Genomic DNA, 20,638 nt, shown 5'->3' with positions numbered 1-20,638 from the left:
GGAGCTGTTCTTCAGTGGATCAGCCTTTAACAGTGACATTTGTACTGAACTGAACTGTTTCATGTTGAATCATTGAATACCTTTTCGCTTGTAAGCTGCTTTGGACAAAAGGGTCTGTAATATCAAAATCAACTGTATGGATAGACCATTCCCATATCTGGCACCTAAATTCTGCAAACTCTAGCACAGTTTGGGAGGCAGACACACTCTGTTAGTTCAAAACTAGACTAAAAACAAATCGCTTTACACAAGCAAGCATACACATAAAACACAAATGCATAACTCTGAAATCCAAATCCTCTAAAGGATTGTTATTCTGCATTAATCAGGAAAACTGGAGTTGAGAACTCCTCCCAACAAAACTCAGCAATGTGAAAGTCATCTACACTCATGTTAGTCTGTTTCTCATTATCACAAGGTTCACATAATCTTGGATCCAGCCTGTATCCAGAGCAGATGTTGTGGTCACTGGTGACCCAAGAGCACAAGCCTGATTCCTGCAAGACCCCAGAGACAGAACCTCTGTGTTAAACACTCGCCCTATGACCTTTGTACTTTGACCTGCAGTTTCTCATCATTCTCAAGTCTTCAACATCCAGACTGCAGCTCTGCCCACAACATTTGGCCAGAGGAGAACTGGTCACCCTGACTGAGTTTGATTTCTAACAAGGTTTGTTCTTCACTTCCGACAATTGGTGAAGTTTAGATTCATTGCCACTGGTACCTCTGGTTTGCTTGTTTAGGGCTGGTGGAGCTGCTCTTCAGAGGATCAAAACTGAACTGAACCGTTTCATGTAACATCATTGAATACCTCTTCATTTGTAAGTCGCTTTGGACACAAGTTTAAATGCAACTGCACTAAGCTAAACTGAACTTCAACAGTGACATTTAATCTAAGTAGAAATACACCAGTATTCTACCACTACTCTCCTGCCTGCCTGATTTGCTGTAATGTTTCATAATCTAAAATATTGCAATGGACTTTTCTTTTCTTCGACTAAGTTAATCTGCTTTGGCACGATCTACATTGTAAAAAAGTAAATAAAGATGAATTGAATGGAATGTAAAATCTCAGATGTGCATTATTTTTAAATAATTAAACATACCATCATCAAATTTTCCCTTATACTTCAGTTACCACACCTAAAGACATGGTTTAGAAGTTGTATTTCAAGACATTTGTCAGGTTTTCATCCTCAAATATCCTCTATAGGTAGTACTAGGTTTTCGAGCAACAACCAAATCGATGCGTGATTCAAAATAGATAAGTAACCCAAGCTTAGTGCCTGATACGTCTTCCCTATCCGCTACATCAGTGGTCCTCAACCACCGGGTTGCGGACCGGTACAGGTATTTGGATCAATTGGTAATGGGCCGCACAAGAAATCATTAATTATTTCAGTTTTATTTATTATCTGTCTGAACAATCTTTTATTTTGAAAAAACTTTTATTGAAAAAAATGACCATATTCTCTCTCTTATATCTCGGTCATTTGAGTGCCCAAATATTTAACCCACAAGCAGCAAAATGAGTGAGAAACAGACCCCTCTGGAAAGTTGTTTTTTAGCTAAGGGAAAAGGGTCCAATGAAGGACCTGTTAACTGCCAAGAAATGGATCCGCAACCTATTTGTCAACAAATCAGGTGAATCCACCATGTCTGTGCAAGAAGACTAACTGCTGGAGATCGCAAATGACGACAGCCTTTTAGGGGCCGTTCGCATATCGTGTCTTTTATAATGTTCACACGTTCATTATTTCCAATTGATCTGCGCGGCTTGCATGGCCTGTGGCATGGCAGGCTCACGTCTTTTAGATGCTTTGAGAACACCTCGAGTCACATTGAAAAAACTGACCGATCAGCTTCAGCTTGTATGGAATATACACATTTCGGTCTTGTCAGAGTGACAGCAATGTTATGTCAGTTTGTCATCCTCTGAGAAAAACGGTTGATGGTCACCTAGCAACCTACGAACCATCGCCCCCGCCACCCTCCCTCCCAGTCCGCTGTAAATATTTAAGCGTTGACCGGTCCGTGGTGATAAAAAGGTTAGGGAACACTGCTCTACATGAGCAAAGCTGCAACCTTTGAATGCATGAAGTATTCAACACACTTCTATTTGGCAGTTAAAAAAGTACATTATCCAGGTTTTTAAAGCAACACTATGCAACTTTCTCTCGCATCTTTCCCTTGTGGTTGATAAGAACAAGTGTCTGTAACCAGTGTTACAAAACTACAGCTGCACTTCCCCGTGGGCATCGCATTTTGAGAAACAAGCAAAAGCTGACACCTTGTTTGGAAACCATGTCCACCAACCAGGTAAATTAGCTTGTATTACACTACACTATGTTCCACAAATATCATAATATTATTTGTTAATTGTTTCCCAATAACTAAAGTAACAGTGACAAAAAGAATAGTAGTATGTTAGCATAAATTTCTGCCATTCATATTTGCATGTATGTTTACTTCTCAAGTTCACAGTTACAGATATTTGACTGAATAATAAAAATGCTTGCTTGGCATGCTGTCTGGGAGAGGGATCAGAACACCGTAACTTGTGTTATACCCCTTATCAGGGGAGAGATAGGGGTCAGAGTGCAGTGTCTAGCCCAGCATCAGAAGACTCCCCTGCTCCAATTTAAATAAAAATCAGGTTTAAATATGTTGGAGGGATGCTAAAATTGAGAAATAATGGAGGAAGGACAAGCTTGGTTTCTTCTAGGGGTTTGGTTTTATCTTGATTGGATAATAAAATGATTGTCAATGATAAATTAGCCATGTCGAAACATCTGCCCATGCACCTCACAAAATTTTTTATACAACATCACAAAAGGTGTGATTTTAATATTCAATATATGTCCTTGCTCCACTGGGTCACTCACTCAAAGTTACAAGAGTTATTTCAGGCAACAAGAGGAGGGTCTGGTAGCCTCTGCAGCAGACTTCATTTAATTAAAATTAATTCTACTGATGTAATTTTTAGAGACATTTTTACGTCGAAAACATTACATAGAGCTGCTTTAAAGCGCACTTATTATTTTAAGAACTTTTTGTGTGAATGCACAACGTACACCATTTACACTACAAAATAGTTTAGAACAGTGCGTAAATCAAATTGGGACGCACCTATAGTGATATGGAACTGTAATGCAGTCAAGACCTGCCTGGAACTACTGCAGCTGTGTGATTCCCTGAAAATAATTGCACACAATCATTCATCAGCACCATAATATTAATTAACATTACACTTCTCAGAGTTTGACCATCCTTCACAAACTATCTAACATATTAAACATAGTACATGAACTATGTTCAAAATGATGTAATAATGTAGAGTTGTGGGATTAATCAAAATCAAATCGCAATTTGAAATGTGTATATGTATATATATATATATATATATATATATATATATATATATATATATATATATATATATATATATGCATGAATAACGAATAACATCAGAGTTGAAGTGCTTCAAAACCAGTCCGGCTGTGCTTCAGAAAATTAGAAAATTAAACATGCTAGACTTTCTGCGATGGTGTCGTGAGGCATCACAGGCATGGTATCGGTCGTCGTGAACTGAGCCACATTTCATGAGATACAATTGAATCTTGTGTCATGGCGTACATTTGTCATTTACGACTACCCACAGCACACTACGTCAAGCAAATAGGCCAAAATCGTGTGGTCTGACCGGGGCTTAATGACTTGCCAATTGAGTGAGCACACTCGTTCTGCCCAATCAGAATTGCTCAACTGAACTACAAGTTAACAAGTGGGATGATGATGCTTCAGAAGCATTAAAAGACGAATTAATATCAATAAAAAAACAGCATTTGTAATATGGGAATATTTTGGTTTCAAAGTCACATACACCAAACAAAAGCAGGTATATTTAAAGAGCTGTCACAGAATTGTTGCCACGGCTTACAGATTACTGAGCTAAAGCTTGAATTAAGTTAAAATCAGCTTGAAGTTTAAATTTAATCATTATTCAAATCGCAATTGCAATATCTGTCAAAAAAAACTAAAACACAACTAGATATTTTCCCCAAATCGCACAGCTGTAATATAAAGTAAGTTATTGTTTCAAAGAGAATACATAACAGATAAGTAACGTTAATAAGAACATTCTAATTTCAAAGCACAAGCACAAGACATGCTTTAGTAAACATAGTTTAGACCAAAATAGCAGAGGGGTAATGTATCAAACTTGATAATAAACTGAACTAATTTGTAATTTCACAACTACAAGACATCATCTAGCCTATCTTTGTCTCAAATAACAAGCCTCCCTTTAAAAAAAAGTTTATTTCACCACTAAACTGTACAAAGCTGTCAGTGTTTACCTCACAAACACTTCCAGACTTCGCCCACAACTCAAAATATCTAGAATTTTACTATTAGAAACTTGTTTATGTTGTCTTTTCTTTAGTTTATCCTCTTCACGACCGTTAAACGCATCTGTACGCGACCAACACTGAAGTTTGCAGCAGGTCGTCGCACAGGCGCTTTCCTGTAGTCAGTGCTGAACATTTGCACTGTGACACTAAACCGGTGCGAGAAGGAAACAGTTTTAGGGAAGTCGAGGAGGCAAGTGACAGTATGTGAAGTTTTGAAACTTTTAGACCTGCCATCCGTCCCGCTCCGCGCGCACCTGGGACGCACTTCAGCACCAGTGCTCCCGTTGTTTCGTACGGGACTCGATCGGGCAAATTAAACGCTCGTGAACGCGTACAGAGAGAGAGACAGATAGAGTGGCGAAACGCTGAGGAGTGCTCCCATTTTAACTTCCTCCTCGTTAATGACCGCGTATATTTCCCGCTTTTGGAGTCGGACGATCAAACGGCCGCGGTCTTAAGCTGCCCGTTAATGCGTGGCTGCCCGTTAAAGTGTACCGGGGCGGCTGAATGATTAAATCGTTGTGTTGTTCTTCCCCCGAGCCCCGCAGCTCACTTACCTCCGCCATTCCGATTCTGCGCAAGCGGTGGAATGCCCGGATGTTGTGTAGAACTCCTATTGAACTTACATCTGACTAACTAACACTGATGACAGTCACCAAAGCAGGGCTATTTAATCATATAGGGACTCATGTGTAATGCGTTTATAGAAATGGATGCTGTTTGTAATAAATGGGCAGAAATATATACTTTAAAATCTGAAATGGATAATGCATTTCAATTTAGCAAGAATGTATGAAATTACAGCTTTCTTGAATTCATGTGAATATATTTACATATTTGGTGTAAAGATGTGCAATTAATTTCAGTTTGTGTCTTTGAAAGCTGATTTCTGGGTCAAAATCCATTAAATATGTAGATATCGTTGATTAAAATTACACATTTTGTATATGGTCTATCAAATCTTTTATAACACACACACACACACACACACACACACACACATATATATATATATATATATATATATATATATATATATATATATATACACAAATTTATTTATGCAATTTCAAAATTCAAAACACCATTTGTAAATACATCAATCCAATTCTTGAATTCAAAACACTGTTCGTAAATACTCAAATCAAATACGTAAATATAAAACACACTTTATAAATACACAAATCAAATTCGAAAATTCAAAACACTATTCATAAATAATATACAAATCCAATTCGTAAATTCAAAACACTATTCATAAATACACAAATACAAATTCGTGAATTGAAAACACAATTTATAAATACACAAATCCAATTTGTAAATTCAAAACACTATTCATAAATACGCAAATACAATTCTTAAATTCAAAACTCGATTAAAAAATACACAAATACAGTTCATTTGACCAAACTATTAATGATTTTTACTTGTGAATTCACACATTGTGTGTTGTATTTATGAATTGTGTTTTGAATTTACAAATTTAATTTTGTCAATGTGATGTGACAAATGTATGAATTTTATTTTGTAAATATCTTATTTTTGAGACTGATTTGGCTCCATATGTTTCGTATTAATCATAATAATAACATATTTAAAAAATAAACGTCCGCAGTACTGCTCAAATGTTTAAGACTTGATTTAAAAAAATTAATAAAAAAAAGAAAAATAATCATCTATTCATAAAATATTTTTTTTATGGTCACCAATACATGTTATAGTGAAAGCTAAAACAAAGTGAACTAATATTAGCCAACAATTGGAAATAATGTTTGCTATTTTAAAGTTGAAGTGATAAATGTAATTTATTTTTGTGATTCAATGTACTTTTTCAACGTCACATGATCCTTTATAATATGCAGGTTTTTTTGGTTCAAGAAACATACATCAATACAATATGTTGTTGTTGTTGTTTTTTTGTGGAATTTGTACTCATTTTGTAGCAATCTTTGTAAATAAACAGAGCTCTGCTTTCTATTGTTTTATTAGTTTATTAGTTTTTTGAGTTTAACTGTATTTCCCAGAGATGGGTTGCGGATGGAAGGGCATCCGCTGCATAAAAAATGTGCAGGATAAGTTGGCGGTTCATTCCGCTGTGGCGACCCCGGATTAATAAAGGAACTAAGCTGAAAAGAAAATGAATGGATGAAAGTATAACTGTAGGAATGCAGTACATTCTTTCACCTATGTTTTGGATTTATTACTTCATTATTAATGAAAATGAAGTTTGTTTCAATAAGTAAAATGGAAAATAAAAATACTTCATACTCATATAGAAATCTGATACATTGAAATATATGCAAATGACATAACATGACATAACAAATTCATATTTGGATTTCACATGTATAAAATATGTCATGAATACAACATATTAAAAAAAATTATTGAATCTGTTTACTTTTTCCAGCCACTGGAACAGCCATATATAAATATAAAAACAATGACAGAATATATTAAATTAATGAATAATATTGAACATATATTGTAATTCCAATGATTAGAAATTAAAAATATATATATTATTGAAGCTTTTTGCAATATTTTGACATATATGACATTTATTCATTCATTTATTTTCTTTCCGCTTAGTCCCTTATTTATCAGAGGTCGCCACAGTGGAATGAACCACCAACTATTCCAACATGTTTTATGCAGTGGATGCCCTTCCAGCCACAACCCAGCTCTGAGAAACACCCATACAGTCTCACATTTACACAAGCACTCATACACTATGGTCAATTTTGTTTATTTAATTTAATTCACCTATGCCGCATGTCTTTGGACTGTGGGGGAAACCGCAGCACCCAGAGGAAACCCACGCCAACATGGTCAGGGAGCATACAAAAATGCCATCTGGCCCAGCCGAGACTCGAACCAGCAACCTTCATGCTGTGAGATGACAGTCCTAACCACTGAACCACTGTGCAAATCCAAATATAAGCTTGTATGTCATAAATGTAATTGGCATATATTGACATATCAGATTTCTACATGGGTATATTGGAATCTGTAAACAAATCAATAAGTTTCAGATATTTTGGGTAGATTTTAATATGTTATTACCTGCATTCCTTGTAAATGACCACATATTAATTAGACTATGCAGCTTTGTGTTAGATTAAGTATATAAGCAACTGCATATACCCTTAAAAAATAAAGGAAGAAACAAAAATGGGTTTTTATGATGCACTCTTATAAATAAAAGTTGTCAACAGACTCTTTGACACCCTTTTATTCCACAACAGGTCATATAAAGTGTGAAATGTTATTTAAATTAGGTAAATGTTCTTCAGACAATAAATAATAACAATAAAACGTTTTACTATGTTTTACTTTAGGTCTTTGCACCTAAAAATGTATTCCATATGTCATTATCACTGTGAAAACATCTTTTTGGTTCCTCCTAGCACCTTTATTTTTAAGAGTGTCATGCCATAGAATAACTTCTTGGTTCCTCAAGAAACTTCAAGTGAAGAGGTCTTTAAGTATCAAAGTTTTCATAGAGTGAAGAACATTTTAATAGTCTAAATAACTTTTTTTCACTATAAACATTTTTTTGTGCAATGAAAAGGTTCCACTGATGTTAAATGTTCTTCGTGGAACTATCAATGCCATCAAAGAAGATTTATTTTTAAGAGTGCATTGTACTATTAAATTGTAATACCAACAGACACTGATTAGTATTGTTCAATGCAAATTCAACAGCATTTAAACAAGCACGTCAAACATGAACCTAAAGAAAAGGTCTTGATAAGGCCTGAAAGACACATAACAGGAACTTGCACGTGCTCACGGACAATATTGTTTTGACGTTGGACAGCATGTAGACTGTGATCTGTTGTACTAATCACACATGGAGCGACACTGGAGAGAATGAAGGGGAGTGGCGAGTGTGTTGCTTGTAGATAAACTCATCATGTATCTGCGTGTGTGTGTGTGTATGTGTGTGTGTGTGTGTGTGTGTGTGTGTGTGTGTGTGTATCAGTACAGGTTGTCCTTTTGCCCCTGATATTCTATATAAGCTGAGTCCTTCACTTCCCAAAGCTCGATAGTAACAGAAACAACACAGCGGCTTTCAGATTAGAAACGAACGAGTCTGCAACAAACACCTGTGCATCAGTTTCTTGGAGGATGTGGTCTGTGTCGACAAGTGGGGAAATAAGCAAGGAAATTTACATTTCAAAGCGTAATGCAGCTTATATTCATATTTACACCCACAAGCCACTTTCTTAAAGGAGCACATGTTCAGTTGCTTTTTTAAGACTTAAATATTTAATGAGCCAGTCACATGGCAGCAACTCAGTGCATTTAGGCATGTTGACATGGACAAGAGAATCCACACATGCTGTAAAAATCTCTACACTCAAGAAATGACGTTTGTTGTTTGTTCAAACTACTTATTTAAAATGAGTTGAAGCAAAACAATTCTTTAAGTTTTTTGGGGGACCACTTAATTGTTTTTTCAAGAGTTCACACTTAGCTGATGATTGATTATAAAGCTTGTTTTGGCATGCTGTTCCGGGAGACAGCCATGAACTTATAAGATCCTCGAGCCCAGGACTCCCTCCCGTTTGCAAGGCAAGAGAGGAGTTTGAGCTCAGGCAGATCTTGAGAACTCCCCTGTTGTAGTTACTAATAAACAGATAGTAATTGCTCTCAGGAGATAACTACTTACTATGAGCATGTCTATGGTGATGATTTAGATTAGTCAATTAACTTAAGTTGCATGTTTTTGGACAGTGGGAGGAAACCGGAGAACACGGGGGAAACCCCCGTGAGCACGTGGAGAATGTGTAAACTCCGCACAGAAACGTCAGCTGGCTTGGTAAGGACTAGAACTAGTGATGTTCTTGCTATGGGGCTACAGTGTTAACCATTTGGTCACCGTGCCATCCATCTAAGAAAGGAGGAGGAGTAGGGGTGGAAGGGGGGATTCATCAAAATGAAGATGGCTGTGATATGGAACTCAGGGTATTTATAGGGGCTTAGGAATCGTCTGATTGATGAATCATGAATTGGATAATGCTAGATCAGCCACAAGCAATCACAAAGCATGTGATCCTCACAGGATTTCATCTCTGTTATTCGCAGACGATGTTGTTCTGTTGGCTTTAACATGGACCTTCAGCATGCACTGGGGCGGTTTGCTGCCGACTGTGATGTGGCTGGGATGAGAGTCAGCACCTCCAAGTCCGAGGCCATGGTGCTTCGCTGGAAAAAGGTGTTTTGCCACCTCTAGGTTGGAGGAAAGTCCTTACACCAGAGGAGTTTAAGTATCGTAGGGATTTGCTCACGAGTGTGGGAAGGATGGAGCATGAGATTGACAGGCAGATCGGTGCAACGGCAACAATAATGCAGTCGATGTACCGGTCCATTGTGGTGAAGAAGGAACTGAGCCGAAAGGCAGAGATTTACATTTACCGGTCAGTCTACATTCCTACTCTCACCTATGGTCATAACCTTTGGGTCATGACAGAAAGAACAAGATCTCCGATACAAACAGCCAAAATGAGTTTCCTTCGCAGGGTGGCAGGGCGCACCCTTACAGACAGGGTGAGGAGCTCGGAGCTGTCACCCAGGAGGAGCTCGGAGTAGAGCCGCTGCTCCTCCACATCAAGAGAAGTCAGCTGAGGTGTCTCAGGCATCTGTTTCAGATGCCTCTAGGACGCCTACCTAGGAAGGTGTTCCAGGCATGTCCCACTGGGAGGAGGCCTCGAGGAAGACCCAGAACGCGCTGGAGGGACTATTTCTCCTGGCCGACTTGGGAATGCCTTGGGATGCCCCCTGAGGAGCTGGAGGAAGTGTCCGGGAGAGGGCAGTCTGGAGTTCTCTCCTAAGACTGCTGCTCTCGCGACTCAGCCCCGTATAAGCGGATGAAAATGAAATGATATAAACTTCACATGTTCAATCCACTTAAGTTAATTTACTTCTTTTATGTTGTCCCAAAACAAATCAATTAAGTTTACTTAATATTTTTTTTTACAATTTTAAGTTGATTGAACGTAAAACAATGAAGTGGTCCCCAAAAAACATAAAGAATTGTGTTGCTTCAACTCATTTTAAATAAGTAGTTTGAAAACATTTTTTGAGTGTAAAAAATGTTTTGAGCTGTTAAAACAATGACATGATCAAAAAGTCATGACAACATAAGTTTTTCCCATATAAAATGATCTGATCTATTACAGTTACATATGTGACATAGATAATGCAACAAATATTTCAAAAGAAATACCGTTGGAATTACATAAATGTACACATATGTTCACATACAGTACATTAGCTATGATTTTACATTTGTTAATATGCTGTATGGACATATATAAACATATACATTTGAAGTCAGAATTGTTAGCTAATAATAATATTTAAATATTTAAATATTAATAATTAATTAATATTTAAATATTTCCCAAATTATGTTTAACAGAGCAAGGAAATGTTCACAGTATGTCTGATAATATTTTGTCTTTTGGAGAAAGTCTTATTTGTTTTAATTTTCGCTAGAATAAAAGCAGTTTTGAATTTTTTAAGAAACATTTTAAGGTCAAAATTATTAGCCCCTTTAAGCTAATTTTTTGATAGTCTACAGAACAAACCATCATTATACAATAACTTGCCTAATTACACTAACATGCCTAGTTAACCTTTAGCCTTTAAGTGTCACTTTAAGCTGTATAGAAGTGTCTGGAAAAATATCTAGTCAAATATTATGTTCTGTCATCCTGGCAAACATAAAATAAATCAGTTACTAGAGATGAGTTATTAAAACTATTATGTTTAGAAATGTGCTGTAAAAATCTCTCCATTAAACAGAAATTGGGGATAAAAATAAACGGGGGCTAATAATTCAGGGGGTCTAATAATTCTGACTTTAACTGTATATTATTTCATCAGGGGTCGACACAGCGAAATTAACCGCCAACTTATCCAGCATATGTTTTACACAGTGTATGCTGTTCCAGCTGCAACCCAGTACTGGGAAACATCTATACCCACTCCACATACATACACTACGTCCAATTTAGTTTATTTAATTCACCTAGAGCATGTCTTTGGACAGTGGGGGAAACCGGAGCACCTGGAGAACACCAAGGCGAACACTGTGAGAACATGCAAACTTCACACAGAAATGCCAACTGATCCAGTCTGGACTCAAACCAGTGACCTTTTTGCTATGAGGCGACACTGCTAACCACTGAGCCACTGTGTCGCCTCCTATATTTATATCTAATATATTTAATTTTTATATATACACTGTAAAACCCAACAGTCAACTTTATCAAATGAAATGAGTGTACATTCTGTACAGCCAACTCATACAGCATATGTTTTACGCCAGCGGTCACCAATCTCGGTCCTGGAGGGCCGGTGTCCCTGCAGGGTTTAGCTTCAACTTGGCTCAACGCACCTGCCTGGATGTTTCAAGTATACCAAGTAAGACCTTGATTAGCTTGTTCAGGTGTGTTTGATTAGGGTTGGAACAAAAATCTGCAGGACACCGGCCCTCCAGGAATAAGTTTGATGACCACTGTTTTACGCAGTGGATGCCCTTCCAGCTGCAACCCATCACTGAGAAATAACATGTTTTATTTATGTCAAATTTAAATATATTAACATGTATGTCATAACTTTCATATTTTGCCATATTTGTATATTGTTTATGTTACTTTAACTTATTTTAAAAAGTTGATCATGTTTCAAATTTCACCATCATGTGTTACATCATTTTAATTGATGGTGAATCATTTAAATTTTTTTTGATTCAACTTAAAAATCTAAGACCGCAACAAATGTATTACAAAGTGTAGGACTTAGTAAGAATAGTTTAAGTCAGTCAGTGGAAGTTATGTGCTGAAGATGCCTTCAGAGTTCAGATAAAAATGACCAGATTTGTTTTGACAAAAGTAACTCAAGCAAGCACCTGTTACAAAGTCTGCAGAAGAACTTCTCTAAATGCTCATCAAACATTGAGGCAGATGAGCTTTAGAAAATTAGACCAAAGAATAGTCAATTGTAAAAAGGTTGCCTGGTCTAACGAGTCTGCAAAATTCAGATGGCAGGGTGCAAATTTGGTGCCAACAAAATACAAAAAAGCATAGATCCATCCTGCAGTGTTCAGGCTAATGGTTAAACTGATGCTGTAAAGCTGTGATGGATGTTTGTGTTTTTTTGGCCCACATCTGGCTCAAGCCAGATCACCGCACCCTTGAACTTGTTTACTTATTGACATCTTTAAATTGGCTACTTCAAGGTAATACACCATGTCACAACGCTTGTATACTCTTGGCTTCATGAACATGAATGACCTGCACGTGCTGTCGTATCGTTAAACACCAGAAATAATATGAACAAAACTGCAATATTTTGTGCTGACTAACGAAAACCACAAGGGGGCTCTGTATACACTGATAAATCTCTTTCCGTTGTTAACTTTAAGTACGATTAAACCCATAGACCAGTGGTTCTCAAACTTTTTTTCATCAAGTACCACCTCAGAAAAAATTGTCTCTCCAAGTACCACCAAAATGAGCAGTATTGAAATACAGTAGCACAGTAGGCCCAGTATAGCGGCTACAACTCTGCACAGTTAAAGAACGTGGCAGATTACCTCAGAAATATAGGCTATATGTCATATATGACATAGTATATACATCATTTTTGATAAATTTTGAAATGTGTGTAGCATGTACATGACATATTTCATTCCTCCACGTACCACTAGAAGGAAGCCTGTGTACCACTAGTGGTACACGTACCACAGTTTGAGAACCACTGCCATAGACTAAAAAAAGTTTAACCAACTCTGGTTAGCGTTAAACAAATGTCGTTTATGCAAACACACGACTTTTACAATGTGCCCTTCACATGTCTACAGTCATCACTTCTGTTTAACTGAATATCACTTGTTTTATTTTCTAAAAAGCTTTAAAAACGAAAGCAGACACTCTCATGTTGGTAAATATCAGTTGTAGGCAATTTTACATTGGTTTTCTCGTGATTCAGTTACTGTACAGTGATTATAATGTATAATGTGTTCCTTTCTATGAAAACCAGTAAAGGCGCCTAAATAATATCGGAATACACGACTAATCATGCAAAACACTCCAGTCTGCAAGCATAAAACAATATTAATTTAGGTTCAGGCCACTTCAGAATTCTGACGCCACTCTCTCAAATCAGAACACAAAAGGCTACTAAACAGTGCCTTTTCTTAAACTGATTCAGATGCTATCCAGAAAAGTGTAATCTTAAAAGGCTTGAGAATGACATTAACACCAACTGTTCTTTTTGCTTAGTGAATCCTGAAACTTCCGTTCATTTATTTTGGAATTTTCCTCATTTAATTATATTTTTGTGTAATATTCCTGATCTTATAAAAGATTGTGTGAAGGCAGATTTTAAATTTACATATAAGAATATTATCTTTGGTTTCCATGAATGTGAAAAGGAAAATAATACTTATTTCATAAACCTTATTTTTTTTGTTGGTCAAATTTCAGATTCACAAGAGCAAGTTTTGTAAGTGTAAACCTTTTTTTTAATTTAAAATTGAAATCAAAATGTATTTTGAGTCTATTGAGAGATCAACAAAATTGAAAGCAATACGAACAAGAACTTTGATGAAGGACTTGGCACTTATCTTGGACTAAATGACTGAAAACCCCTGGATTATTGTTGTTTGATTGATGACATTTGTTGTTAATATTTTTCAAGCATTCAATTTAAAACAAAATAATAATAATAAAAACACACACACAAAAGGCTACTAAAGGAGATGGATTATCCCGGGGTAATCTATCCGCTAATCTGTCGAATACAGGACAAAATTATAGTAGACTTTGTTTGGAACAGTAAAACCCACCTAATTTTAAAAAGTGTTATGCTAGTTGATTGGGCTATGGAAGTATTTGAATTAGTGGATTTTTCCACACTTAATAATTCATTAAAATAAGTGGTTTGAGACGTTTTTAAACAACCCAACATCATGCTTGAGTTTTATTCCATATAAAAAATTTTTTATCTAAGTTGGAGGTTTACTTTTTTTGTTGTGCTGTAATTTTGACATCTCTAAAATACATTTAAACTTATCTAGTTTTCATAAACATGCTTTAATGTGTAGGTCCCTTACATTTAATAAACACATAATAAAATATTAGATATGAAAATAAATCTCTTTTTAAAATAACTCATTCATTTTCTTGTCGTCTTAGTCCCTTTATCGCCACATCGAATGAACTGCTAACTTATCCAGCAAGTTTTTACGCAGCAGATGCTTCCAGCCGCAACCCACCTCTGGGAAACATACATACACACAGACACACACACACACACTTTAGCTTACCCAATTCACCTGTACCGCATGTCTTTGGACTGTGGGGGATACCAGAGTGCCCGGAGGAAACCCACGCGAACGCAGGGAGAAGATGCAAACTCCACACAGAAATGCCAACTGAGCCGAGGCTCGAACCAGCAACCTTCTTGCTGTGAGGTGACAGCACTACCTACTGCGCCACTGCTTCGCCCTTTAAAATCAACTGGTTTAATAAAAATATACTTTTAGTTAGTCAAATGACTGTGGTGTCCCTTTCTCATATGAAAAATGTATGCATCAGTTTTCTTTTCCTTTTTCCCCCAAAGAATATGCAATTGTGTTTGGTGCAATCCCTGGACCCAAAGGTTCTTTAGTTTTAATTATTTTTGTCAACACAAACCTTTTGTTGACCAAACTTTTCTCAGTTCTATGTCAAACAAAGATGTTTACGTAGTTATTAATAGTTCTTGAATATTTACCTGCTTGCATAGGTTTTTGGAATAATATATTCGGCGATTGGGAACAGTTTTGACTTCTTTGGAAAAAAATATTTTTATCTAATAAAGCTGTCAAAGTCTCAATCAAAATCAAAAAATGCTACCCAATAAATACCCAACTAGCTAAATTTAATAACAGTATTTCCTCTAAATGCTCATTTTGTACCCAATATGACGAAACATTAAATTGGTAATTTTTGGTGTACTTATACTGTAAAGTGTTTTGGGCTGACTTTTTTTTCAATTTCAATAAATAATTCTGATTTCCAAACTTTTGTATTTCCCCAAAAATTGTATTCTTTGCTGACTCTGAACTTAGATCCTTCTTATGGTAAATTTATTATTAATTTATTGCCTTTTCTGGCTAAAATTTACGTCCATAAATGTACATTCTCAATGAAACCCCCTTCCTTTTTTATTTTCAGAAAGGATTTTGATATATATGTGAACTCCTTAAAAGACCCTGACAATTATATTTCATGTAAAACACTTATGTAAATCATTTAAACTTGTTTAATTTGCTGGAATTTTATTTATGTAACCCTTTTTGTCTCTTTGTTCATATTGTCTTTCTGTAAATGTTCATTCTTGCATAGTAATAATAATAATATTAATAATAATAAAGCAATTATTATAACTATATATATATATATATAGGCCATTTCACTTTTTTTTCTCACACACTTTATCATAACATCAAAATAAATTTTTTTTTTGATGTGTGCAATATTCTAATGTTTTTGTCTCAATTGTTTTGAAATGTAACTGTATTTTACATTGTGTCCAAAGCAAACTCCATAAATTTCCGTCTGTGTTTTCACACCAAACCACCAGAAGGGGGCAACACCACATAAAAAGAAAGCGTCTTAAAAGTGTGCTTTCATGAAGTAGAGTAGACAAAGCAAGCACTTGACAACATTAGACTTCCCAGCAGCCTTCCAAAAAAAGTAGATATTCTAGATTAAGATGGTCCCACATCATGATGTCTGTCATTTAATCAGCCAGGTATAGACTTTTCACTTGGTCTTCACATGTTAAGAATGACACAGGCTCATGTAAGCAGTTATTTGCTAAAGTTGATGTTTAGGGGAAATAATGAATGGATTTGTCACTGTGAACAAAATGAAGAACTATATCTGCGGTTTAGGTTTTGTGGTCCAGCTTGATGATATCACAAGTTAAGTTTTGAGATAACATCTGATCTCCTTGCATTGTGTTTGAGCAATACAAACTTCTCATATGACTCAGCCAGAAGAATTTTACTTTAATATAATGTATTGGTTCTACATTTATTAAAATATAAAGATATGTATGATGCCATTTGTGATTTGTATTGTAAAAGTACACTGAGTGTCAAAAACATTAAGTGTTTTCTAACATGTATCACTCTTTTTCTCTCACAGTATAAACAGGATGTTTATGCCAACGTGAGGGCTGTAGACAAACGCAGCACTGATGGTCAGATAGCCCTCAGTGAGTTCCCAGAGTAAACCTCGTCCTTCAATCTAGATTAACTAGGATTTAAACCTCTATTCTGTTTAGTTTAGACTGCCGCAGGGCTGAAGCTCTTCCTGTGACGTGTTTTAGAATCGGATCCCAATTGCCAGTGCTTGTTTCACCAAGCCTGGGTTTCTTTTCAGAATAGGAACGCACACTGTCTGAGCTCTTACAAAAACAGGATTATGCTAAGGTAAACATGCTATATTCACAGATATACACGCATGTAAGTTAACTCAAAACACAATGTTTACTTTTAAAAGCTACTCTACCTGATGGATGATTTAATATAAATCCAATAAATCCATATAATTACAGAAAACAGATAATTTTAAAGATGGACTAATTGGAAACCACTTTGATCTTATTATTGTTATTATTATTATTATTATTATTATTATTTATTACTAACTCAACCAGTTGGGCAAATATTTGGTGCATTGTTGGGTTATGTTTAACCTTTATTGGGTTATTTATTTAATAATTCAACCAGTTGGGTAAAATTTTTTGAATTTCAACAGTCCACTGGTTTAACTGACACAGAACAGCTGTATTATATGCGTATGTAATGTTCTTTTTGTGTTATTACGTTCATTTAAGCTCTAACGCAATCAAATTTATTATTTTTTTTAACAAATTACCTCTTCCTGTCTCGTTTTTTATACCCCTTTCACCAGCACCCTTAATTATTGATGATATAAATGCACCCTTCATAGCTGATGTTAAATGGATAAAACACTTTCCCTACCTCCCGTCCCATGTAGCAAAGAATTCTGGCCCAGATTTGGCATTAAGCTGGCACAGGAGGCATTCATCCGGCACTAGCATACAGCATGTGGGCCAAACATGGCCCGGGTTTGGCAGAGGTGACACCATCTTTAAGGCAGCATACAAGATTTGGGCCAGATGTAAAATGTAGTATTAATTTTCATTTTTATATTAATTTATTTTTATATTTATATTAGCCAAGATGCTAAAAATATGTGGGCCATGTAAGTTTGGCCTGTCTTGACACACATTTAAAATACATTACATTTATTTTTGAGTAAAGACAAAAATTGACCAATCAGGTCACTTTTGAGAAAAACATGCCCATAGGGTGCTTAAAGCGCAATGCTTCATGGGTTTATCAATTTCATTACAATCGTGACACACCAACCTATCTGGCCCAGTTCAGACCCAGTTATGAGTTTTTAACTTGGCTGAGACTTGACTTAGATATGGTCCATGTTTAGCCTTTGTCTGGAAGCCAGACTTGGCTCAGTCATGTACCGTAATTCACTGCGGCATGTGGGCCAAGCAAAACCTGATTTTGTGGGCCAGATCTGGGCCAAAGAAATTCTGCTGTGTGGGGTGTTCATCTCTACGGTTTTTGATGGAGATGTTGTCAGGGCTATGAGAAAATAAATCACTTTGTTACTTTCGTCTCACGTTACTTTCCTCCCTGCTCTCCCTTGCTGAGGTACATGTTTGTTTTATAGAGAAAATGACTCTAGCTCTTCAAAACACCTTTCTAGTTTAGTTTGGCAATATTGAGACTATTAATCCAACTTCATGACAGTTTTATTTATATTTACAGAGTCCAAGGATGGACCCAATTAGAAACTAATACAATAATCCCTTAAAATACTTTATCTCAGCTGCTGCTTAACAAAGACCTAGTATACCAAAATGTGATACAAAAAGTACTTTATACAGATACCGCACTATGTTATGCAGATTATAACATGCAAATAAACCATTAAGACATTGTAACCGCTGCTCAAAAAAGCTTCTAATTATGTGGTTTCTAATTGGTCTTAAAGGGGGACCAGAAATTGCCTTGTGATGTAATAATAATATGTGCTAATAATCCTTCAAGACACATTAGCAGCTGCTAAGAAAAGCCTTATCAGATCAGCCTAGCACTGCATTTTCTGTGAGCAAATGAGAGACTTTATGTAAATTTCAACGCTAAAAGTGTCACCGGGTGTCAAGGGAACGAAGACAAGAGGTTGGATCCAAATGCAATTTTTAATGAAAAAGATTCGTGCAGGAAAAAAAACAAATGAGGTCAAAAAACAAGAACTCAGGTATCATGAAGGGCATCAAAAAATGCAAAAACAAAGCGATGATCAAAGTACAAAAAGTTACAAAACAGTCATCAAAACATAACTAGAAAAACTACAAACAGGACGACACTCACTGAAACCAAACAGGTTTCAAACAAAGATTACGCCTTGACTGGTGTGTACAATGTGTATTTATAGTCCTAACAATTAATGATGACGATATTCAGCTGTGTGTGATTAATGGTGACTGGTTTGTGCAAAGGCATGCTGGGATATGTAGTTCATGAACAGATTGCTAGTTATGTGACAAAAAGTGAAATAAGCAGCGCAAAGTCTGTATTGTAAAAATAATTCAATACAAATATCTTTTATAAACTTCCAATTGGCAAAATGTCTTGTGCCTGATTACTTTAATCTGTCTCAACATGCAACAATGCAAATTATGAAATTTCACTCTATCAGGGGTAAACCCTGCAAGAACTTTATAAATCTCGTGTTCTGAACTCAACTCAACTCAATATTGCATATCTATGTGATGTGGTTATTGTGGATGCACACATTGCAATATCAATGCTAAAATTATATAATGTGCAGCCCTAGTTCACATAATAAATCAAAGTGGGATTAAATTTATTTCTCAATCTCCCGAATACTTATTTGGTCTGCCCAATAATTCAAATCATGCCTTTATTATTGGAACTCAAGACAAAACATTTTCACATTGGAAAGAAAAAAGGATTAGTACACATAAGAGACTTAAATATGTTGATAATGAATTTGGATCATTTAGTCAGTTAAAATCATGATTTTCAATCCTCTGAGTTTTTCAGAAATAAGGGATTACAAATAAGGGATTTTACTAGGAAAAATATAACCATACATCAGACACTTGAACATATATGACAAAAACACAACTTAATAGAAACATTTCATGAGTCTCTTTTTTATTACTTATTATTAGATAAAATACATATTTTATTATTCAACAGTAAAATAACATAAGATTTTCCCAAATGTATCCTTATTGTGCAATAAATGTAAAAGCTTTGAAGGTACATTGACTCACTCATTCTGGTCATTCCATACAACTAGTTTATTTTGGCAGAACATTTTTAATTTAATATCTGAAGTATACAGGAATAATCTGTCACCAGAGCCAAAAATGGGCATTTTTGGAGACACCTCAGAAATAGGAGATAAATATATCGCAGGCAGTATCTTTGTGTATGATATTAGCAAAGAAAATAATTTTTCTAAATTGGAAATTCAGATTACGTGCCTGTCTTTGAAACCTGGATTAGGAGTTTAAGTTATGTGTTGCCCATGGAAGAAATGCGATGTAGGATGGCAACAAAACAAAACAGATTTTTGAAAATCTGGAAGGCAATAATGTTTTATATCAGTAATGTTTGCTTGTAACTCATAGGTGAGATTGGTTTGGCGTATTTTGAGTTGTGGAGCCTACACATTTCTCTGTAAATTATTTATTTTTTAACATTTAATTCAATTTTTTTCCTCTTCTGCTTTCTGGATGATATTGTATTATGTTGTGTCAGACTGTTTGTGTATTGTAAAATGACCTTTGTACCATTTTTTTGTTTGTTTGTTGTGTTTATGTTATTATTTAGTTTCTTATACTAAAAACAATAAAAAGATTTTATATAGAGAGATGAATTACCGGTTTGTAAACATTCAGGGTGCGCACGCATTAAGGTAGCAGAAAAACAATGGGAGCGCTAGAATTTACAGCGAGGGAATGACATCCGATGCAGTACAGAGTTTGTTGCTGTCTTAGAGATAAGTTATGTCGTTTACACTTTATAATAATTATTTACACAATGTTTTCAGCATATTATATCAGCT

At 35.6% G+C, this 20,638-nt stretch overlaps 1 protein-coding gene across 17 annotated transcripts in view; it reads right to left on the bottom strand.

Annotated features, from left to right (window-relative positions):
• The window catches only part of mier2 (mesoderm induction early response 1, family member 2), a 31,842-nt gene extending 26,786 nt beyond the window's left edge, over positions 1-5,056 (bottom strand). For 9 of the 17 annotated variants that reach the window (XR_015521275.1, XR_015521270.1, XR_015521269.1 and 6 more), the window contains exons 1-2: positions 4,970-5,056; positions 3,130-3,194 (exon numbers count right to left, since the gene is read on the bottom strand). The gene's annotated coding sequence lies outside the window, so the exon portion shown is untranslated. The remainder of the gene's footprint in view (positions 1-3,129; positions 3,195-4,969) is intronic. The other 8 variants (XR_015521268.1, XR_015521267.1, XR_015521272.1 and 5 more) reach the window with 2 other exon arrangements.
• Between the last annotated feature and the right edge of the window lie 15,582 nt (positions 5,057-20,638).

This window comes from Danio rerio, chromosome 22 (genome assembly GCF_052040795.2).
Source record: "Danio rerio strain M-AB ecotype USA chromosome 22, GRCz13ab, whole genome shotgun sequence".
NCBI lineage: Eukaryota > Metazoa > Chordata > Actinopteri > Cypriniformes > Danionidae > Danio > Danio rerio.
This window is presented reverse-complemented; position numbering and strand designations above follow the sequence as displayed.